The 20,170-nt window shown below is 47.9% G+C and overlaps 1 long non-coding RNA gene across 1 annotated transcript in view; it reads right to left on the bottom strand.

Annotated features, from left to right (window-relative positions):
• Positions 1-4,211: 4,211 nt before the first annotated feature.
• Positions 4,212-20,170, bottom strand: part of LOC310829101 — a 46,466-nt gene continuing 30,507 nt past the window's right edge. The window contains exon 3 of the long non-coding RNA XR_014557137.1: positions 4,212-8,049. This is a non-coding gene — a long non-coding RNA (uncharacterized lncRNA). The remainder of the gene's footprint in view (positions 8,050-20,170) is intronic.

Here is a 20,170-nt window from a genome sequence, read left to right as displayed (position 1 = left end):
TGATGTGTGGTGCAGGGTTTGTGCAAAAGACAAAGTTGCCTGCCCTCCTTGCCCCCTTTACCTGATTCAGAGATGGGCTGCCACCTTCTTCTCCTACTGCCCCCACAATCCACTCCTGAAAAATACAGCGTGAAGAAAGCCGCAAGACTGAAATAATTATTTGCATGGCGCAGAGTTAAACTGCGGAACTCCCTCAGGCTGTCGATGGCTCCTAGCCAGGAGGGCTCTGGTCTGAATTCCAGAGCCTGGGAAGCACAAGGAGTGGAGATTTGTGGGTTTCTCAGCTGGCAGAGCACGATACAGTGGTACCTCAGGTTAAGTACTTAATTGGTTCCAGAAGTCTGTTCTTAACCTGAAGCGGCCTTTCCCATTGAAAGTAATGGAAAGTGGATTGATCCGTTCCAGACAATGAAAAACACCCCCTAAAGCAGCAATTTAACACAAGTTTTACTGTTTCACAAGACCATAAAATGAAGGCAATAATCAATGTACTGTACTATAAAATAAATAAGACAGTATATTTCTTACGTGTACTCATTCTTTGGAGGGGGCTTAGGGTCCTCTTCCACAATCACAATCGGCTTGGTTCCCTGCATTCGCGGAGTCCTCAGAGAGCTCCATAGGCCCCGCCAAGGTCCAGGTTTGCCTCCAGGCAGCGGCGAGGCGTCCGAGAGCTTGGACAACTTACTTCCGGGTTACAGTCGTTCGTAACCCAAAAAAACGTAAGTTGAAGTGTTTGTAACCTGAGGTACCACTGTATTCCTAATCTCAGGGTCGTGGGTTTGAGCCCCGCCTTGGGCAAAAGATTCCTGCCTTGCAGGGGGTTGGACTAGAGGACCGCCAAGGTCCCTTCTGATTCCGCCACTGTGGGGGGGGGGGCAGGATGCTGTGCTAGGTGGGCCATTTGCCAGATTCAGCAGGCTCCTCTTATGGAGGCCTTTTCTTGCAGCTGACCCTCCATGCCCAGGAACAGTCTACCTGTGAATACCAGATAACGGGGGAACCACAGTTGCAGAAGACTGGTGCCCTCAAGTCCTGTTTGCTGGCTTCTCTTTGGGGGCATATCATGGCCCCCTGGCCTCATCCTGCCTCTGTCTCTTTCCCCTCCTGCGCTTTGTGACAGATAGTGGCATTGCTCCCCCTTCCAGAGCCTCGCTTGACCTATCCAGCTGTTCCAAAGACTGTGTCGGAAAATGGATCCCAGGAGGGGGGCTGCAGTGGCCGTGGCCTCCTCTAAGGCTAAGAATAACCTTTCTTGCCCAAGGGCTGGCTGGGGAGGTGGGGAGAGGCCTCTAGCAGATGATTACTGGCTGCATGCAGAGTCACGGAACTGTAGAGCTGGAAAGGGACCCCGGGGTCATCTAGTCCAACCCGCTGCAATGCAGGAATCGCAGACGAGAGCCGAGCCAGAGCTGGCATCCTGCAGGCGGCTTAACACTTGCCCTGTGCAGCTCTTCAACTCTGTCAGGTGAGGAGGAAGGCTGCTCTGCGCATGCTCAGAGGCATCCTTGGCTAAGCATCGCATGCGCTGAGCAAAGGTGGTCAAATAGGTTCAGGGGTGAAGCCCAACAGCTTGGGATAGGGAAGACCCTCCCTCCTCCTTGCTATTTGATGCTGGCAAATACGTTTCAGGGTGCAAGTTGGAATGGGGGGGGGTGTTTCATTCCCCAGCCCCTAGCTTCAACTGGGCAAATGTGGATTTAATACACTAGATTCCTACCCACCATGATTTAAATGTTGCCAAAGATTTAAAGCTCCCAGCTTAGAACCCTCAGTGGAACCAAACAAGAATCATCAAATTATAGAGTTGGAAGGGACCCCGAGGGTCATCTAGTCCAACCCCCTGCAATGCAGGAGTCGCAGGTGAAGAACCCTCTGGCAAGTGACCCCCTAGCCTCTGTTTAAAAGCCTCCAGAGAAGGAGAGTCCACCATCGAACGGCTCTTGCTGTCAGAAAGTTTTTCCTGATATTTAGTCGGATTCCCCTTTCTTGTCATTTGGATCGGTTGAGTTATGGAGCAGCAGCAGAGACTCTTCCACCTTCATTGGGGACGCATTCCTCTTCCTTTGCCAAGATTCCTCGCTGGAGGGCGGAATTGGAGAGAGTTGTGCAAAGAGAGAGATCTGCCTCCACATCCTCAGAGCCACCCAACAGATGCTGGTGATGAAGCGATCTGTCTGCCATTTTCCCGGAATGGGGAGCAGAAAAAACGCCCCCAGCCCCACTCTAGAGACTTACGCTGCCTCAAGGGTCAGATTAAGATCAGAGGCAGCCACCAGGTTAAGTAAACACAAAGAGGATGCTAAGCCTGAGGTCAAAGACCAGGCAATAAATCACACCAGTCAAAGATGGAGTTAACACTTTATTAGCAGGCCTCATGAGCACAGCCCCTCAACCCCAGTAGGTCTTGCCCCATGGATCAGTTGCCAAGACTGAAAATCCTTGCCTCCCCACAGCCACCTAAGTCCCCTCCTCTCCAGGGCTTTCTTTTTGCAAGCAGTCGGAGACTGTGCCTGCACACAGCCCACCTCTCCTATGCCTCTCCTGGTTCTGGGAGATCCCAAAAAGAGGGGAGATTGTTGCAGCAGCAGCAGCAGCAGCAGGAGGAGACACCTGTGACTTTTCACAATCTGTCTCATCTCTGCCTCTTCGCCTCCCTCCTTTCCTGCCTCTGATTCTGCACTTCTAGAAGACCCCCAGCTCCTGAATGGGGTAACTGTGCCCCTGAATGACCAGGTGTGCAGCCTGGGAGTCATTTTGGACTCACAGCTGTCCATGGAGGCGCAGGTCAGTTCTGTCTCCAGGGCTGCTTTCTACCAGTTCCATCTGGGACGCAGGATGAGACCCTCCCTGCCCTCGGACTGTCTGGCCAGAGGGGTGCATGCTCTGGTTATCTCCAGCTTGGACTACTGCCATGCACTATATGTGGGGCTACCATTGAAGGTGACTCGGAAACTACAACTAATCCAGAATGCAGCAGCCAGACTGGTGACTGGGAGACCACACTGGTTCTGAAAGACTTACATTGGCTCCCAGTATGTTTCTGAGCAGAGGGACGCAGGTGGCGCTGTGGGTTAAAGCCTCAGCGCCTAGGACTTGCCGATCGAAAGGTCGGCGGTTCGAATCCCTGCGGCGGGGTGCGCTCCCGCTGCTCGGTCCCAGCGCCTGCCAACCTAGCAGTTCGAAAGCACCCCCAGGTGCAAGTAGATAAATAGGGATAAATAGGGATAAATAGGGATAAATAGGGACCGCTTACCAGCGGGAAGGTAAACGGCGTTTCCGTGTGCAGCTCTGGCTCGCCAGAGCAGCGATGTCACGCTGGCCACGTGACCCGGAAGTGTCTCCGGACAGCGCTGGCCCCTGGCCTCTTGAGTGAGATGGGCGCACAACCCCAGAGTCTGTCAAGACTGGCCCGTACGGGCAGGGGTACCTTTACCTTTACCTTTACCTATGTTTCTGAGCACAATTCAAAGTGTTGGTGCTGAGCTATACAGCTCTAAATGGCCTCAAAGGCCCAGTATCCCTGAAGGTGTATCTCCACTCCCATCGTTCAGCTTCTGGTGGTTCCTTCCCTGCGAGAAGTGAGGTTAGAGGGAACCAGACAGAGGGCCGCCTTGGTGGTGGCGCCCGCCCTGTGGAACGCCCTCCCATCGAATGTCAAGGAGATAAAGCACTACTGACTTTTAGAAGACATATGAAGGCAGCCCTCTTGAGGGAAGTCTTTTATGTTTGTTGTTTTCTTGTGTTTTTTATATTCTGTTGGGAGCTGCCCAGGGTGGCTGGGGAGGCCCGGCCAGATGGGTGGGGTAAAAGTAATAAATTATTATAAATATTCTCTGCCATAGACTCCCCCTGCTCACTAAGCCCCGTCACCCCTTCTGCTTCCAACACCTCCTCTTCCCTGTCTTTTCCCTCTGGCCACTCATCGCCACCCCACTCCCTGGGGGGCTCTGAGCCTTCTTCCCATGGTGGGGGGTCTCCCAGGTGCCACAACAGGGTTCCTACTTCCAGCGACAAGAGAAGAGAGACCCCCTGTTGTAAGAAAATTCTGGCTGGCTTTTACAGCCCGTATCCCCATCCAAGGTACCGTAATTTGTGTCCATCAAGGTCTGCTGCAGGTCAGAGATATAGAGACATAGAAGTCCCCACAAAGGAAGAATGGATACAAAAACTTATGGAATATGGAAGAAGAAGAAATCAAGAAAAGAAACTTTTTATAGAAGAATGGAAATGGTTTATCGAATATTTACAGATAAATTGCAAACAGATAAAAACATTAGCAGGACTGTTGTAATTACCTGCAGTTTGAGAAGAGTATATATTTAAAATAGGTGAGCAAATGAAATGAATTTGCATATGCATTAGATATTTAAGGAACCGCATAAAGAGGGGGAAGGAAGTTTTGATCCCCCCATGGTAAATCTTTATTGGTTTAAAATACAAATACAGATAATTTACAATGAAGGAAGTCAAGTTTTGAAATGTTAAAATGATTGTGAAATTAAGGAAATGTATAAACCTGAAAAGGACACAAACTATTGATCTTTATTGGCCTGGTAGCAGTGTCTCCCTGCCAAACTGCAAGGTGATCCCCACAAAGGTGTGTAACACCTTTTAAAACCTCAGAAAGTATCCCCCCAATTTGGCAGAAAGGCCACCCCAAAGCATAACAAAATGTCAAGGAAGGAAGAATTGGCCAGCAAAATTTGAGGGCCTGACTTCCCACCTGTCCATTAAGATCCTTGATAATGGTCCTTCCTAGTACATCCTTTAGGGATGGCCAAAGGACTCTGGCCCCAGAGATGATTGCCACCCCATTCATTCCCGCTTTGCAAGTCTGCTCTATTTTTGGCAAGCACCTGTCAGAGAGGTGATCCATCCAGGAGTTCCTGCCTCCCAGGAGAGAGAGGATCTTCTAGATTCAGCAAACACTTCATTTAGACACAAGCTGGAAATGGAGTAATAATTGACCCGTTGCTGGCTGACAGATAAGGTGTCAGCAAGCACTATTTTGCAAGGCTGCAGTAGCAGCAGGAGCTCCTGTAGGGGCCGCTCTTGCAAAAAAAATAATATGGTCCTTTTAGACTTTAAAGGGGGCGGCATGTTTTGGTGCTTGTGGACGTGCGATAATGCACATGTTCCTGCATTTATTTGTTGGGACTTCAATTTCTTATATTGCCCCGAACAAAGTGCACTTTCCCCCCAGCCGTTGTTGAAAACCCTCTCCACAAAAAGTGGGAGAAACGTAAGAGAAAAAGGAGAAATCTGAGTGCATGGTTTGCGAATTATCCGTCAGGGCATTTTGAGTCCCAGTGTCTCTGGCTGCTTCTCGCATTTTGATGCCTATTTGCATTTTCTTTTGAAATTTCAGTTCCTGAAACCAGGTCACAGGCTCACTCTATTTGTACACAAATGCACCCTTAAGACAGGTAAGGAAAAGACAATGTAGAGCAAGGAACCTCAAACTTTTTAAACAGGGGGCCAGTTCACTGTCCCCCAGACACTGTTGGGGGCCAGACTATAGTTTTTAAAAATGAACGAATTCCTATGCACACTGCACATATCTTATTTGTAGTGCACTAAAAACAGGAAAAATACAAAATTTAAAATGAAGAACAATTTTAATCAACATAAACTTATATTTCAATGGAAATTATGGGCCTGCTTTTGGCTAATGAGATAGTCAGTGTCCGGTTCCATTTTTGTCACTGCTGGTCGTAGCAAGTGATGCAAGTGTTGGATCTGGTTGGAGATTTCAGATGTTTCCTTGGGGAAAAGTCTGTTCACAGTGCTGCCAAAGATGGTTGCAAATTTGAGGGCATGATTCCTGAGATTCAGATATGTCTCAGAGGGGCGAGATGCACAGAAATTAGTGAGCCTGCTTGATTTGAATGCGTCTTTCAGAGAGTCACAATTCTGTAGTTCGATCAATTCCATTTTGTAAATTGGATCAGCAGTTTCAAAGTCAATGAAAATGGGTTCTGGGAAAGCTGTATGCCCGGCTCATGGATGTGAAGCTCTTTAAACTGAGTTTGAAACTCCTTTTGCAACATTTCCAGTAAATCCACACATTTCGTGGGGAGCTGGCAGAAGTTTTCCTCCTTCACTTGTCTAAAGAGGTCTAATTTTGCTTGAAACGCTTTCACAAGTGAAAACATATCACAGATGAGCTTCCCCTTTCCTTGAAGCTGAACACTGGAAACTGTTCAGTAGCTCTGTTATGTCTGTCAGAAAGGCAAGGTGCCATTTCCATTCTGCCAACATGGGGATTCAGGGCACAGATCGAAAATGGTTACGCTCCTTTCTCTCAGGTCGGGGAGAGGGTGCCGCTAGGGAGGGAGTTGTCGCCTCAGCACTCCTTGGTGTGTGGAGTTCCGCAGGGTGCAATCCTTTCCCCAACGCTTTTAAATATCTTTATGCACCCCCTTGCCCAGATTGTCCGGAGCTTTGGGCTGGGTTGTCATCAATATGCTGATGACACCCAGCTTTATCTGTTGATGGACAGCTGCCCTGACTCGGCCCCAGACACACCGACCAGATGCTTGGAAGCTGTGGCTGGATGGCTGCGTGGGAGCCAGTTGAAATTAAATCCTTCAAAGACAGGGGTCCTCTGGCTGAGTCGGGGTGACTTGGAGTTGGGGGGCCAAATCCCATCTCTTGCGGGGGCTCAATTAGTACCAGCGCCTTCTTTCAAGAGCTTGGGAGTAACCTTCGATGCCTCCCTTTCCATGGAGGCTCAGACTGCAGCTATAACAAAGGCGGCATTTTTTCATCTCCGCCAAGCTAAGCAGTTGGCTCCTTACCTCTCTTGCCCTGACCTAGCCACTGTGATCCATGCGACGGTCACCTCCAGACTGAATTATTGTAACTCGCTCTACGTGGGGCTGCCCTTGAGACTGACCCAGAAACTCCAGCGGGTGCAGAATGCCACAGTGAGGCACCTTACAGGGTCCTTGCCGCAGGATCACATTCACCCGGTGCTTTACCAGCTGCACTGGCTCCTGGTGGAGTACAGCCAGGTTTAAGGTGCTGGTTTTGACCTTTCAAGCCCTATGCAGCCTAGGACCCACGTACCTACAGGGTATACATAAAATTTATTATTATTATTATTATCTTTGAGCGTCTTTGTTTTTCATAAGCATAAAATCAGAAACATGTGGAAGTAAGTAATAAAAGCGTTTCAAAACTCTCCCTTTACTCAGCCAAAGGACTTCTGTGTGGTACGGAATATCTTCATGATCAACATTTAACTGAGACAGAAATTCCTGAAACTAACTGTGGTTTAGTGCATGAGGTCTAATGAAGTTAACACAAGATACGACAGTTTTCATGACAGAGTCAAACTTCAGTGATTTTTTTACAATACAGTGCTTGTTGGTGGATGAGGCAGTGTATGGCTATTGGATGTGAATGGTTGTGTTTGTCCATTTCTTGGTTAATGCGTGCAGCTGCTCCTCTCTTAAGACCCCACCATGCTAGGAGCACCATCAGTTGTCACACTGGCTATTTTAGCCCAGTCCAGCTCCAAATCACGCACAGTTTGGCAAACTTTTTCAAAGATATCCTCTCCTGTTGTTGTTCCCTTGATGGTTTGCAGTGCAGTAAGCTCCTCTGTGACTTCAAAATTATCACTTGTCCCACAAATGAAAATTAGAAGTTGTGCAGAATCATGAACACCAGTCCTTTCGTCAAGTACCAATGAAAAATAAAGGTCTTTTTGAGGAGTTTTGCCAATGTTGATGCAAATTTCCCCCCATTTCGTCAATCCTACGTGTAACTGTACATCCTGAAAGACTCAATATATTAAATAAATCAGACTTCTCTGGGCACATCTCTTTGGAAGCAAAAAGAATGCACTCTTTAACAAATTCTCCCTCTACGAAGGGTCTGCCAGTGCATGCTATGAGCTTGGCAACTTGAAAGCTTGCTCGCAATGATGATTTATTTCGCTGCTCTTGCTTCACAAAAGTATTTTGCTGAGTTGTCAATCCATATTTCAGTTTCAATATTTCAGAATCAATTCTTCTTCTTTTTTGACATAATGATTTCCTAGGGATTGAAAATTGCTATTAGTAAAATACCAATAAATAGAGCTACAAAAACAATGTAACAGGAGTAATGACTAAAATAAAAAATGTCAGCACTGAGCAATAATGCAAACGGTCAGTGCTCATGCTGTATTTTCATTATTTCAAACGTGATGGATCTATTTCCAAATATATCTTGCAATGTTAGTGATAATGCACATTAAATACGTGGGAGCCCATTTCAAAGCCTAGTCATGGCTGACCCCCAACCAAGGAGGCTGGAGGAGAGATGCCTCAGCAGCTGCCCATCTCAATCCTGAGGGGCGGCAGAATGAGGCTCCCCAGGCCCAAAATGGGCACTTCTCTGTCCCGCCTCAGAGTGTAATGGCTGAAAAGGGAAAGCGGGGGGCGGCCAACCTTCTCCCCCCCCCCCACAACTGCCTCACCTGAGTTGCTCACCTTGTGCAGTGCAGCCGCAGGAACTCTCAGCCATGGACTATAGAGAATGCAAAAGTGCTGGCCTGCCTGCTGCATGTGCACAGGATCACACCATCCCTCTCTTGCATGTGCACTGCCCCCCCCCCCCGCAACCAACCAACCACTTGCGGTATCAATAGACACCAGATGCAGAGGTCGCGCACGGGACGCCATACAGCGGTGCCTTGGGTTAAGTATTTAATTTGTTCCGGAGGTCCATTCTTAACCTGAAACTGTTCTTAACCTGAAGCACCACTTTAGATAATGGGGCCTCTAGCTGCCGGAGCACAATTTCTGTTCTCATCCTGAAGCAAAGTTCTTAACCCGAGGTAATATTTCTGGGTTAGTGGAGTCTGTAACCTGAAGTGTATGTAACCCGAAATACCACTGTACTTCCTTTCGCCACAGACCCGTTAGACAGCGGTGGGTTCTGCAATTGCTGGGCAGGCAGGGTTCAGGATCCTGGTGGGCCAGACCTGGCCCGCAGTCATAGTTTGAGGACCCCTGCAGTACACTTTCACCAACCCATGTGGTTGCAAGGAAGAGTGAACCTGCTAAAGAAGTGTATATATGTACATCAGTTCTTTCCCACACGTTCCTTGAATCAGAGAAAGTGTTGCCTGTACTGGTACACAGTGTGTCCGAGTAAACATATGGAATATGCCAGGGATAACAACCCAGTAATTTTGAAGTTTGAAAAGAGGCTGATTTAACTAAGCACTGGCATGAGATTAGTCTTTGGAGCAAACTACACATTATGCCTCTGCATTGTGGGGGCCCCTCCCTTATCCACTGCTCAGGTGTCTGTGCCAATTTACTTTAAAAAAAAAAAAACATTCAGGCAATTGTTAATTGTATCATGTCGTTTGGTCCTTTGCTCTTTGTTACCCACATTGTGAAAATAAGGCCTTCAGTCAAGCTGAAGCGTTAAGTCTTCATACAGACAGGAGCTTTTAAAATAAAAAAATGAAAAAATTGTTCAGTAGCACCTTATAGACCAACTAAGTTTGTTCTGGTATAAGTTTTCATGTCCATGCACTCTTCTTCAGATACCATGCATGCACACGAAAGCTTATACCAGAACAAACTTAGTTGGTCTATAAGGTGCTACTGAACAATTTTTTATTTTATTTCGACTGCATCAGACCAACATGGCTACCTACCTGAATCTACAATCATGGAAGGAGCTTTCAAGTTTTCAAAAAACTTAAAATGAACACTAAGAAACTACACAAAGGACTTCCAAGGAGTCACAGGCAGACAAACCTAGAGATGTCCCACATACCGCAAACCCACTAGGAACCGTTCCTAGCATAGGAAAAAGCTGCAAGGGGGCGGGGGTTTGATTTATGCCTTCTCTGACACCACATTCATTAGCAACCAAAAGGAATGGGCAACACTGAAGGCAAGAGGACACAAAGGAACCGTAACCAATCAAGCAGGGAAAGACCTGCAGCTGCATGCCTGTACACACAGCTTACCTACATTACGGAGCTGGATACATTATGCGCAGGGGAAGGAGGAAATGTGCACAGGAGCCAGCATTTCCTGCAGCTCAGCATACTGCATTTTAATAAGCCTGGCTGTTTGGAAGAATACTGAAGTGGGGGAAAAAAGATTAAGGATAGAAAGAAAAACCACTGTTCAGCCTTCACCTACTCCCCCCCCCCCATTCATATCACTGCTCTTCCACTTTTCTTTCCTCTGCAGCAGGCACCCCCAAATTCAGTCTTCCAGATGTTTTGGGGCTACAGTTCCCATCATCCCTGACCACTGGTCCTGCTAGCTAGGGATCATGGGAGTTGTAGAACCAAAACATCTGGAGAGCCAAGTTTGGGGGTGCCTGCTCTATGGCTTCTTTCTCACAAAACTCATCCTGTATACATTGTTACAGGAAAAATCCGAGGGCTCCCTTGGACAAAACAAAGACACCAACCAGGATAACTTGGAGCAAAACAGCAGCCTGTGGGCTTGGCCTTTATTGAACTGTTGCAACAGGGTGTTCCCCTCACTTGCAGGAGAGAGGAAAGACCCAGAAGAATAGTGTGCAAGGTCTTATAAAAACTTTTTTGAAATTCCCCTCCTCTAGATCAAGCCCACCCCCAGAAACATCATGCATACATTACAGAAAGGAGGGGTTGAGGGAGGAGTTGGTGGTAACCTGAGTGTCTTGTCACCTGGCTGGTTCCTCCCTTCCCCCCTCCCCATGAGTCACTTCCAGGAGACAAAGGGGAGTTTGCAGTTTCCTGCCCCCAGAGGGAAGATCTGATCATTGTCCTTTGTTTCAGTCCATGCTGAATCCACTCCCATATGCAAGTTCTTTGTGATCTTGATTGTCTTCTGTCTGGGATCATCAGGGTTGGCATGGGCAGGGCTCCTGTGGATGTGCTGAGACGGTGAAGGGATTATGGCTGACCAGGACTAAGCCACCCCCCTTTGTTAGTTCTTGTCATATGGAGTAAAAATAAAAATGGAACAGTGCAAATCCGATGTATGGTTGATTTTCTATGAATTTATAACAGAAATGTGGCGTATGTAGTGTGTGAGTGTGTAGTTTATACAAACAGAATGATTGGGGTGGGGGGGTTCCTGCTACAACATGAAGGAGCATCTCCACCCCCATCGTTCAGCCCAAACACTGAGGTCCAGCGCCGAGGGCCTTCTTGGTAGTGGCACCCCCCATCAGATGCCAAGGAAATAAACAACTACCTTATCTTTAAAAGACATCTGAAGGCAGCCCTGTTTAGGGAAGTTTTTAATATTTAATGCTGTATTGTTTTTAACACTCAATTGGGAGCCACCCAGAGTGGCTGGGGAAACTCAGCCAGATGGGTGGGGTATAAATAACAAATTATATTATTATTACAGTGGTGCCCCGCAAGACGAACGCCTCGCAAGACGAAAAACCCGCTAGACGAAAGGGTTTTCCGTTTTGGAGGCGCTTCGCAAAACAAATTTCCCTATGGGCTTGCTTCGCAAGAAGAAAGCCCATAGGGAAATCTCCGGGGACCTCTTTTAAATGCTAGCGGTGGGGAGCAAAGCCTTTCCCCCCCCCTCCGGCCTTCAGAAGAGGTCCAGGAAGGCCGGCGGGGGCCGAAAGGCTTTGCTCCCCACCGCCAGCATTTTAAAAGCAGTCCGGGATAGCAGGGAAGCGCTTCCCGCTATCCCGGATGGCTTTTGAAGGCAGGCGGGGGGGAGCAAAGACTTTTGCCCCCCGCCCACCTTCAGAAGAGGTCCTGGACTTCTTCTGAAGGCCGGCGGGGGGCAAAAGTATTTGCTCTCCCCTGCCTGCCTTCCCGGGAGAGCGGAGAAACGCAGCGCATGCTCTGGTCAAGGGGGTCACGAAGAGGCGGACACCACTAAACGACTAAACAACAACAACATGAACCTTAGAATTCTTACAATACCCTCGCCTTGAAACCCTAAAGGGGCAGGAGGCTGTTTGCCTCCCCCCGCTCAGCCTCTCCTACAACCGCCCCCCCTCCATGGCAGCCATTTTGTGACCAGCACCCATGGCACCCCCCCACCCCCCGGGGGACCTGCCTGGACCCCACCTCACCAGCCGGGAGCATATGGGGCAATGGCCCTGAGAGGGGAGGAAGAGACTTGCTAGGATAGACCGGGCTCAACAAAAGCAGGTTCCCATGAGGTCAACATTGCAACAGGGAACACTGGCGCCTCATGAATCCTGAGTTATGGGCCGAAGATAACCCCCCGGGCAGGGCTAGAAATATACCCCCCATGACCATCTGCTTCTTTGCTTTCCCCTTTGTTAACAAACAAACACAGTGCACCCCCACTGTCCCAGAAACTGGATCATCCTTTGCTGAATGGTTGGTAATAATTTTGTGTGGGAAGACTATGGCCCAGATCCAACAATGGTTGTTCAGCATAAGGAATAAGGTTTCTCCAAATGATTCCTTCTCATCTGTTCTTGCTAGAGGCTGTTGCAGCAACAGCACGGCTTGGATCAAACGGCAATACAGACCGTTTCTCAGTTCATGCAAGTAGTAGGACATCAGTTTTGCATGCTTATTTCTTGGCTGCTATCTCATCATCCTGAACTGCTGGTCATACTGCCTGGGGCTAATTAGGAGCTACAGTCCCAAAACATAAACCCAGAAGGCCAAAGTTTACCCTCTCCCTGCTCTAAGCAAGGACCTCAAGAGTAACTTCTTTAAAAAAAAGAAGCGTTGTAATCACACCTTCCCAGCCCAGACAACCGTGACTGAGTCCGCACTAGGAACTCTTTCTGGCTGTAATCTAACTGCATGCCTAACGCACTTGGCAAGGGCTTCAGGAGGGGGAGGTGGTGTCTCTGCTCAAGGACATGATGTGTATTGGGTGTGTGGAAAGCTGGCTTATCATATCCTCCCAAAGGGATGGTATGGAGTGTGCTTCCCAGGCTCTTTAATTCCTCTCATGTGGATTTATGAGCCGATTGCCACTGCACCCCGTCGGAGGAGACGCTCGGTTGACCTAGTAGTAGTTGCAGGAGGCAGCTCCCAAAATTGGGGCAAGGATCAGTGGCCTTCAGAAAGGATAGTGGCCCATTACGATCCGGCCTCATGGAATCGGGGAGAGAAAATCACAGGGGCAAGGGGGCCAATTTATAATTTAAACCGCATAATAAGACTCCAAGCAGTAGTAGAGATTGTCGCCAATGCCACGGCCACAGCCCTCCGGTTAATCGCTACCCAATTAGATGAGACGCACACAGCAGTCCTTCAGCTCCGCTTAGGGCTGGACTTTCTCCTGGCGCGACAGGGCGGGTTTTGTGTTGCGTTAAATGTGACAGGAGGGGCCTGTTGCTTTAACATCTCTGACCATGCTGAAGCTATTCGAAATTTGGCAGCAGAAATTGAAAAAGTGGCCCATGTCCCTGTCCCTACTTGGAACGCATGGGACATGTCCTGGTGGACTGATTGACTTCCAAACCTAGGGTGGTTTTGAGGACTTTTGATGATGTTACTAGGCCCTTTGATAATTTTGCTTCTTTTGTGCTCCTGTGTACCTTGCTTATTGCAATGCTTGCAAAATATGATGCATAAAATGGTGTCACAAATGGTTCGGCCCCAGATTATAGCACTAGCCCGAGAATATCAGCCAGTGCCTCCTTGGGACGGAAGGCTGTCCAAAATAAAAGGGGGGGAATGAAGGGACAGGATACCCAAATCCTGACTGTGTGGTCACCCCAATTAGTGTGTAGTCACCCCAACTAGGCCTCAAGACTTCCCAAATTCTTTCTTTGGGGATGCAAACCTAAAATGCATTAGCTCTGCTGTATAACACAAAGCATAACACAAAGTAGCTGAAAGGAACAAAGCTTTCTCCTCTTCTCAGGAAAAGATGACCTAGCCGCCAGCAGCGCATCCAGCTGATCAGCCTTCTCGCAACTTTCTTGGCTCGCTGACGGGAGCAATGCACACCCGACCCGTGGGAAAGGCCTCAAAGGCTACAACCCAATGCAAAAATCCTGAGGATCCATGTGGAACTGTGCTTTGTAACCACGTTTTTGCCGCATTGCGGCCCCACGAAACAGTGGGTGCGTGATTTTTTTGGTGCAGGCTGTAGCCATGGACATGCTGTGTGATCTGGTGGTGAATTTGGGGTGACCCAATGCAAAAATCCTGAGGATCCATGGGCTTTTACTTCCCCCCTCCCAGGCAGCCTCCTTTATCTCTAGCCTCCCTTATCTCGCTCCCGATCGCTTGCCGATCAGCGGCTTTGTTTCAACGCCCCCTTCCCTCTTTCAAAAAAAGAAGCATGATCTGCTTTTTCCCCTGGGCAATTCGGCTCTAGGGACCACGCATTCACTCCGTAAGACGCACAGACATTTCCCCTTACCTTTTAGGAAGAAAAAAGTACGTCTTATGGAGCGAAAAATACAGTAAGTGGAAATCAGTCTTCCCCCTCTCCTCCCCCCCCCTCCTTAAAAACCCTGCTCTTCCTGGCTGGAGTCTCTTTCCTCTCTCTCCCCACCCCCAGCCAACCCACCTCCCCATTCCTGGGTTATGGGTTCGGCCCCACGCTGGGCCAAATATTCCTGCATTGCACTGGGGGGGGGGGTTAGACTCTGCTATTCTATTATTGTATATATGGGCAACTTAAAAACACTGATAGGATTGTAGAGCTGGAAGGGAACCCGGGGGGTCATCTACTCCAACCCCCCCCCCCACAATGCAGGATTCGTCGGAAGAATCGGGAGCCAGGAAGAATCAAATTTCAATAAAGAATGGGGAGAGTTTAAAATGCATTTGGAAAAAATTATTGTAAACAACAACAATCCTTCGTAGGTTTGACAGAAAATGTGTAGTAAAAATTCAAATCATGGATTGGAGTAAGGACTTATAATAACTGGAGTCAGAGAGGAGATGCAGAACAAAAATTGTAACCTAAGGATTCACAAAGGGGGGGGGAGTCAAAGAAATATGATGTTTGTATTTTGATTCTTTGTAAAATTGAAAATTAAAAAGAGGAACCTTTGGCCCAGCATGGGCTCGAACCCGCGACCTTGAGATTAAGAATTTCCTGCCATACCCTCCAAGTGTCCTGATTTTCCAGGGACAGTCCCAGAATTCCGAAGGCCCTCTAGTGGTGCCCCGCAAGACAAATGCCTCGCAAGACGAAAAACTTGCTAGACGAAAGAGTTTTTCGTTTTTTGAGGTGCTTCGCAAGACGAATTTCCCTATGGGCTTGCTTCGCAAGACGTCTTGCAAGTTTGTTTCCTTTTTCGTAAAACCGTTAATACCCAGGGTGCATTGCTTGAAGAGGTGCAGTTGCGACTTGACTTCGAGGAGCAACTCATAGCACGCGGTGTGCTAGCCTTTTTTGAGGTTTTTGAAGACTTTGGTGATTTTTGAAGCTTTTCCAAAACTTCTTTTGCAGCCATTTGGTAAGTCAAACTTCTAAAACTTTTTTTGGGGGGGGTTGGATTTTGGGTTGGGGTGTTTGGAATTCAAGGACTTGGTGTTGGGGAGGGGTTTGCAAGAATCTGGAAGCTTGTGTGGTTTTTTTCTGCATTTTTATGATTTTTTGTGACCATTGGACCACTCTGCTGTTGTTTTAAAAAAATTCTGGATTTGAATTTCTGTGCGGTGGGTGGCTGGGGGAACAGTTGGGGAGGGGTTTGCAACAGTTGGGGAGGGGTTTGCAATTTCTGTGTGTGGTGGGTGGCTGGGGGAACAGTTGAGGTTTTTGAAGACTTTGGTGATTTTTGAAGCTTTTCCAAAACTTACTTTGCAGCCATTTGGTAAGTTAAACTTTTAAAACTTTTTTGGGGGGGTTTTGGATTTTGGGTTTGAATTTCTGTGTGGTGGGTGGCTGGGTGCTTTTGAATTTTTTGGATGTGAAGCACTGATTTTTTGGGGGGGGTTTGCGAAGGTAGGAGCTGTGTTGCCATGGGACCCAAGAAGACTGCTGCTGCAGAGGCCGGCGAGAGGAAGAAGGAGAAGGTGACGCTGGAAATGAAGAAGGAGATCATCCGGAAGCACGACAGTGGAATGCGTGTGACGGACCTCGCTAGGGAGTACGGGAGGAATCCTTCGACCATCGGGACCATCCTGAAGATGAGGGAGAAGATCCTTGCCTCTGATGCAGCCAAGGGAGTCACCAGGATCATGAAGAACCGCCCAGCTGTTCTGTTTTTTTAAAAAAAATGATATTTATTGGAGTTTCAAGTAATACATAAAAAAGTAAAACAAAAAAGAGAAAGAAAAAAAAGAAAAATTCAACGTTTACAATCCATATTTTCAGTACCTTTTTTCCGCAACTTCCCCTCGCCTCCCCTTCTTGTATTCCATATCCAAAAGTTTGTTCAGCAAGTTCTTATCCCTAAATTTTAGCCTTGATTTATTGTTATGTTAAATTCAATTTATATATCAACTTTTAGCTTATATACATCAATCATTATACTTAAAGACTATTTCTAAGATCGTCCCAGTTTCCCTTCCATGAATTCCCCATTTTACTACTAGTAGCAACCCAAAAAGAAAAAAAAGATAGAAAAAATCAGAGTATTTTTGTACATCCTTTGGATTTCCAAACCCCACCCTCCCTTCCCCGGTTTGAATCCCCAAACCATTGTCCATTAGTCCATCTATTATCAGCCTGGCAACCTCACGTCTGAGGCCCTTAAATCTCTCTCAGTCCCTCTCTGCCGGTTTCTCTGAAAGTCCTTTGTATTAAACACCAAGTCTCGGAGGGGCACGATCCCTATGATGTCCATGTTCCTTCCAGCCAGACCTCCATGTTTAAAGGTGGAACTCAAGTCTTGTTTCTCAATCCTTTTAAGTCCAAATAGCCCAAAGGCTCCAACTTCCACCTTGATCAGATTTATAGTCCATAGATCTTCAGATCTCCACAAAAGGAGATCTTTCCACTCCTCATTTTCCAGTTCGAACCCAGTTCTTATTATCCAGTTCTTATTTTCTTTTATATCCATCTTGACAGGCCTCCGGCTCTCCTTTGCCTTCTGCAGCATTGCAGCCCCTCCTTCCTGCTCCTCCTGTTCAACATATATCTCTTTCTCCACTTCTTCAATTTTCTCAAGTTTCTTTTCTTGTTCAGCTGCCTGGGTTTTATACATCAAATCCTTTTCCAACTCAGTAGATTCCTTTGCTGTTGACTTCACAGTTATGGCACTTGTAGACAAAACAAAACCTTGCTCCTGCGACTCACGCAGCTTTCTCATGAGAAAAATAACCTCCTCCTCCCTCCCACTAGAGGGATTCTGGTTATTCAGTATTCCTTTCACTTCCACCCCAAAAGCCAAGTTAATTTGTTTCAGTTCTTCTTTATTTTCAGCAGTTTGTAACTATATTGTATCTATTGTAACCAGCAGGAACATCAGAAACAATGTTCTCTATTTTTTCCGACTTTGACAGCTAATTTGACAGCTGTCAAAATCTTTTATGTCTCCTCAGCAGGCTCCTCTCGCGGATCACTCCCGGTCCCGGGATGGGTGGCACTTTAATTCAAAAAATTAACTCTCATCCTCCAGCACAATTACTTATACTATCAATCCGTGCAATTAATAACTTTTCTCCAATTAAGAAAAGGTTCTTCTTCAACCTTAGTTGTCAAATCCTTGCTTTAAATTGTATACAATGGGGGGGAGACGGACTTCCTTTTTGCATCTCCCCCGCTCGTACCAAATCCAAGAAATTTTTTAGTCCAATTTCAAAATTACTCACGGGTTGTTATCTTTAGATTTTAGTCCAAATTTTCAATGGAAGAAGTCAGCACTCTCAGTCGAATGGCATGCGGCTTCGCTTGGCAGGGGAAGCAGAAGACTCACAGCACCGCGCCGCTCCCCGTCCCCCGCTCCGCAGCCTTTAAAAAGGCTTCTTCGCAGGTCGGGGGGCGCAAACGGTGCCCGCCAAGTCACCAGGACCACGGGCTTCCACGCCCATGGTTTTTGAGGGTCCCCGTGTCGCCGGTGCAGCAGGACCCGACCCCTGTCTAGCAGATTCCCTCCGGAGCTCGGAGGGAATCCGCCATTCAGCTATGGCGCCAACCCGGAAGTTCCTCCCAGCTGTTCTGGAGGAGGTCGAGAAGCTGCTGCTCATCTGGTTAGAAGAGAAGCAGCGTGCAGGGGACACAGTGACTGAGGCTGTCATTTGTGAGAAGGCCAAGGCCTTGCATGCAGACCTCGTCCGGGAACAGCCAGGAACCTCAGGCGAGCCAGAAGTCTTCAAGGCAAGCAGAGGTTGGTTTGACCGGTTCAAGACAAGATCCGGAATCCACAGCGTGGTCAGGCATGGAGAGGCTGCCAGTTCTGATGTTCCTGCGGCTGAAGACTTTGCAGCGGAGTTCATGGAGGTTGTGAAGACGGAGGGCTACGTTCCACAGCAGGTCTTCAACTGCGACAAGACCGGGCTGTTTTGGAAGAGGATGCCCAAAAGGACTTTCATCACACAGGAGGAGGCCAAGTTGCCTGGCCACAAGCCCATGAAGGACCGTCTGACCCTGCTCTTCTGTGCCAACGCAAGCGGCGACCTGAAGATCAAGCCCCTGCTGGTGTACCACTTGGAGAACCCACGGGCCTTCAAGAAACACAAGGTCGACAAGGAGCAGCTGAGTATCATGTGGCGATCCAACAGTAAGGCTTGGGTCACACGTGTGCTGTTTGTGGACTGGGTCAATCTTGCTTTTGGCCCTGCTGTCAAACAGTACCTGCTGGACAACGACCTGCCGCTGAAGGCTTTGCTTCTGATGGACAATGCTCCTGCTCAACCTAAAGGCCTTGAGTTGGACTTGTTGGAGGAGTTCAGCTTCATCAGCATCATGTTCCTGCTGCCTAACACCACGCCACTGCTCCAGCCGATGGATCAGCAGGTCATCGCCAATTTCAAAAAAAACTCTACACCAAGGAGCTTTTCAGGCGATGCTTCGAGATGACTGATTGTACCACCATCACCCTGCAGGAATTCTGGAAGGACCACTTCGACATCGTCACCTGCTTGAAGATGATCACCACAGCCTGGAACGGGATCAGCCAGAGAAATTTGAATTGCGCTTGGCGCAGCCTGTGGCCGGACTGTGTGGCACCAAGTGACTCTGATGCACCAGAGTCAACAGTGGTGCAGGACATTGTTGCCTTGTGGAGGACCATGGGACTGGAGGTCACAGAGGAGGACGTCAGCGAGCTGGTGGAGGAGCACGACCACGAGCAGACCACCCAGGAGCTGGTCGAACTGCAGGCAGAGGCTGCACAGGAGCAGGCCTCGCTGGAAGAGGAGGAAGCAACTGAGGAACGGCTATCCTTCAAAGAACTGAGGGACATTTGCATGAAGTGGAAGGATGTGCAGGCTTTTGCACAGCGGCACCACCCTGACAAGGACCTGACACGTGACCTTGCGAACACTTTTGATACGAGGGTCGTGTCGCCTTTCAGGGAGGTGCTGAAAAGGCGGATGAAGCAGCAGACCATGGACAGGTTCTTCAGCAAGAAGCAAAGAGTGGAAGAGGAACCTTCTTCGAGTTGTCCCCCAGAGTCTTAGAAAATGTACTGTACATTTTGTTGATTTTTAAATGTTTTTCTGTAATGTTTAGAAACTTAATTTATTGTTCCTTCAATTTTTGAAATGCTCTTTACAGTATGTGTGACTTTAAAGAGCACTTAATAAACTCTTGTTGTACCAAATTTGGCTTTGTTTGGACTTTTTTTGACCATAGGAACACATTAATTGATTTTCAATGCATTCCTATGGGATTTCGTGCATCGCAAGACGAAAAATTCGCTAGACGAAAAAACTCGCAGAACGAATTAATTTTGTCTTGTTTTACCTTCCTAATGTGCCATTAGATTATAAACTACGTCTTATACAACCAAAAATAATATTGGGCTCCGATACATCAATATAGAAAGGGATGATCTACAAGGACGTGTTGCTGGAGGTGCCAAAAGGAGAATACGCCTCTTTGAAGTGTCTCCTTATGCAATGTCTGATGCTTACAGATTTCTGGAGGAAAGTATTGGGATATATAAATGCTAATTTGTAGAGAGGCTGCCCTGCCCTGAGGCAGGAAGCAATGTCATTACCAGGAAAGGTTTGCGTAAGTTTTAATTCTGCCCCCCCCCCCCAGGTCAGGTCAGCTTGGACCTCACTGCCCTGCCTGGCAGGAGACGGAGGAGGAGGAGGAGGGGGGGGCAACCTTTGAAC

The sequence above is a fragment of the Podarcis gaigeae genome, assembly GCF_964106915.1.
Source record: "Podarcis gaigeae genome assembly, chromosome: 13".
Lineage (NCBI taxonomy): Eukaryota > Metazoa > Chordata > Lepidosauria > Squamata > Lacertidae > Podarcis > Podarcis gaigeae.
Note: the sequence above shows the minus strand (reverse complement) of the source record. Positions and strands in the feature narration are given on the sequence as shown.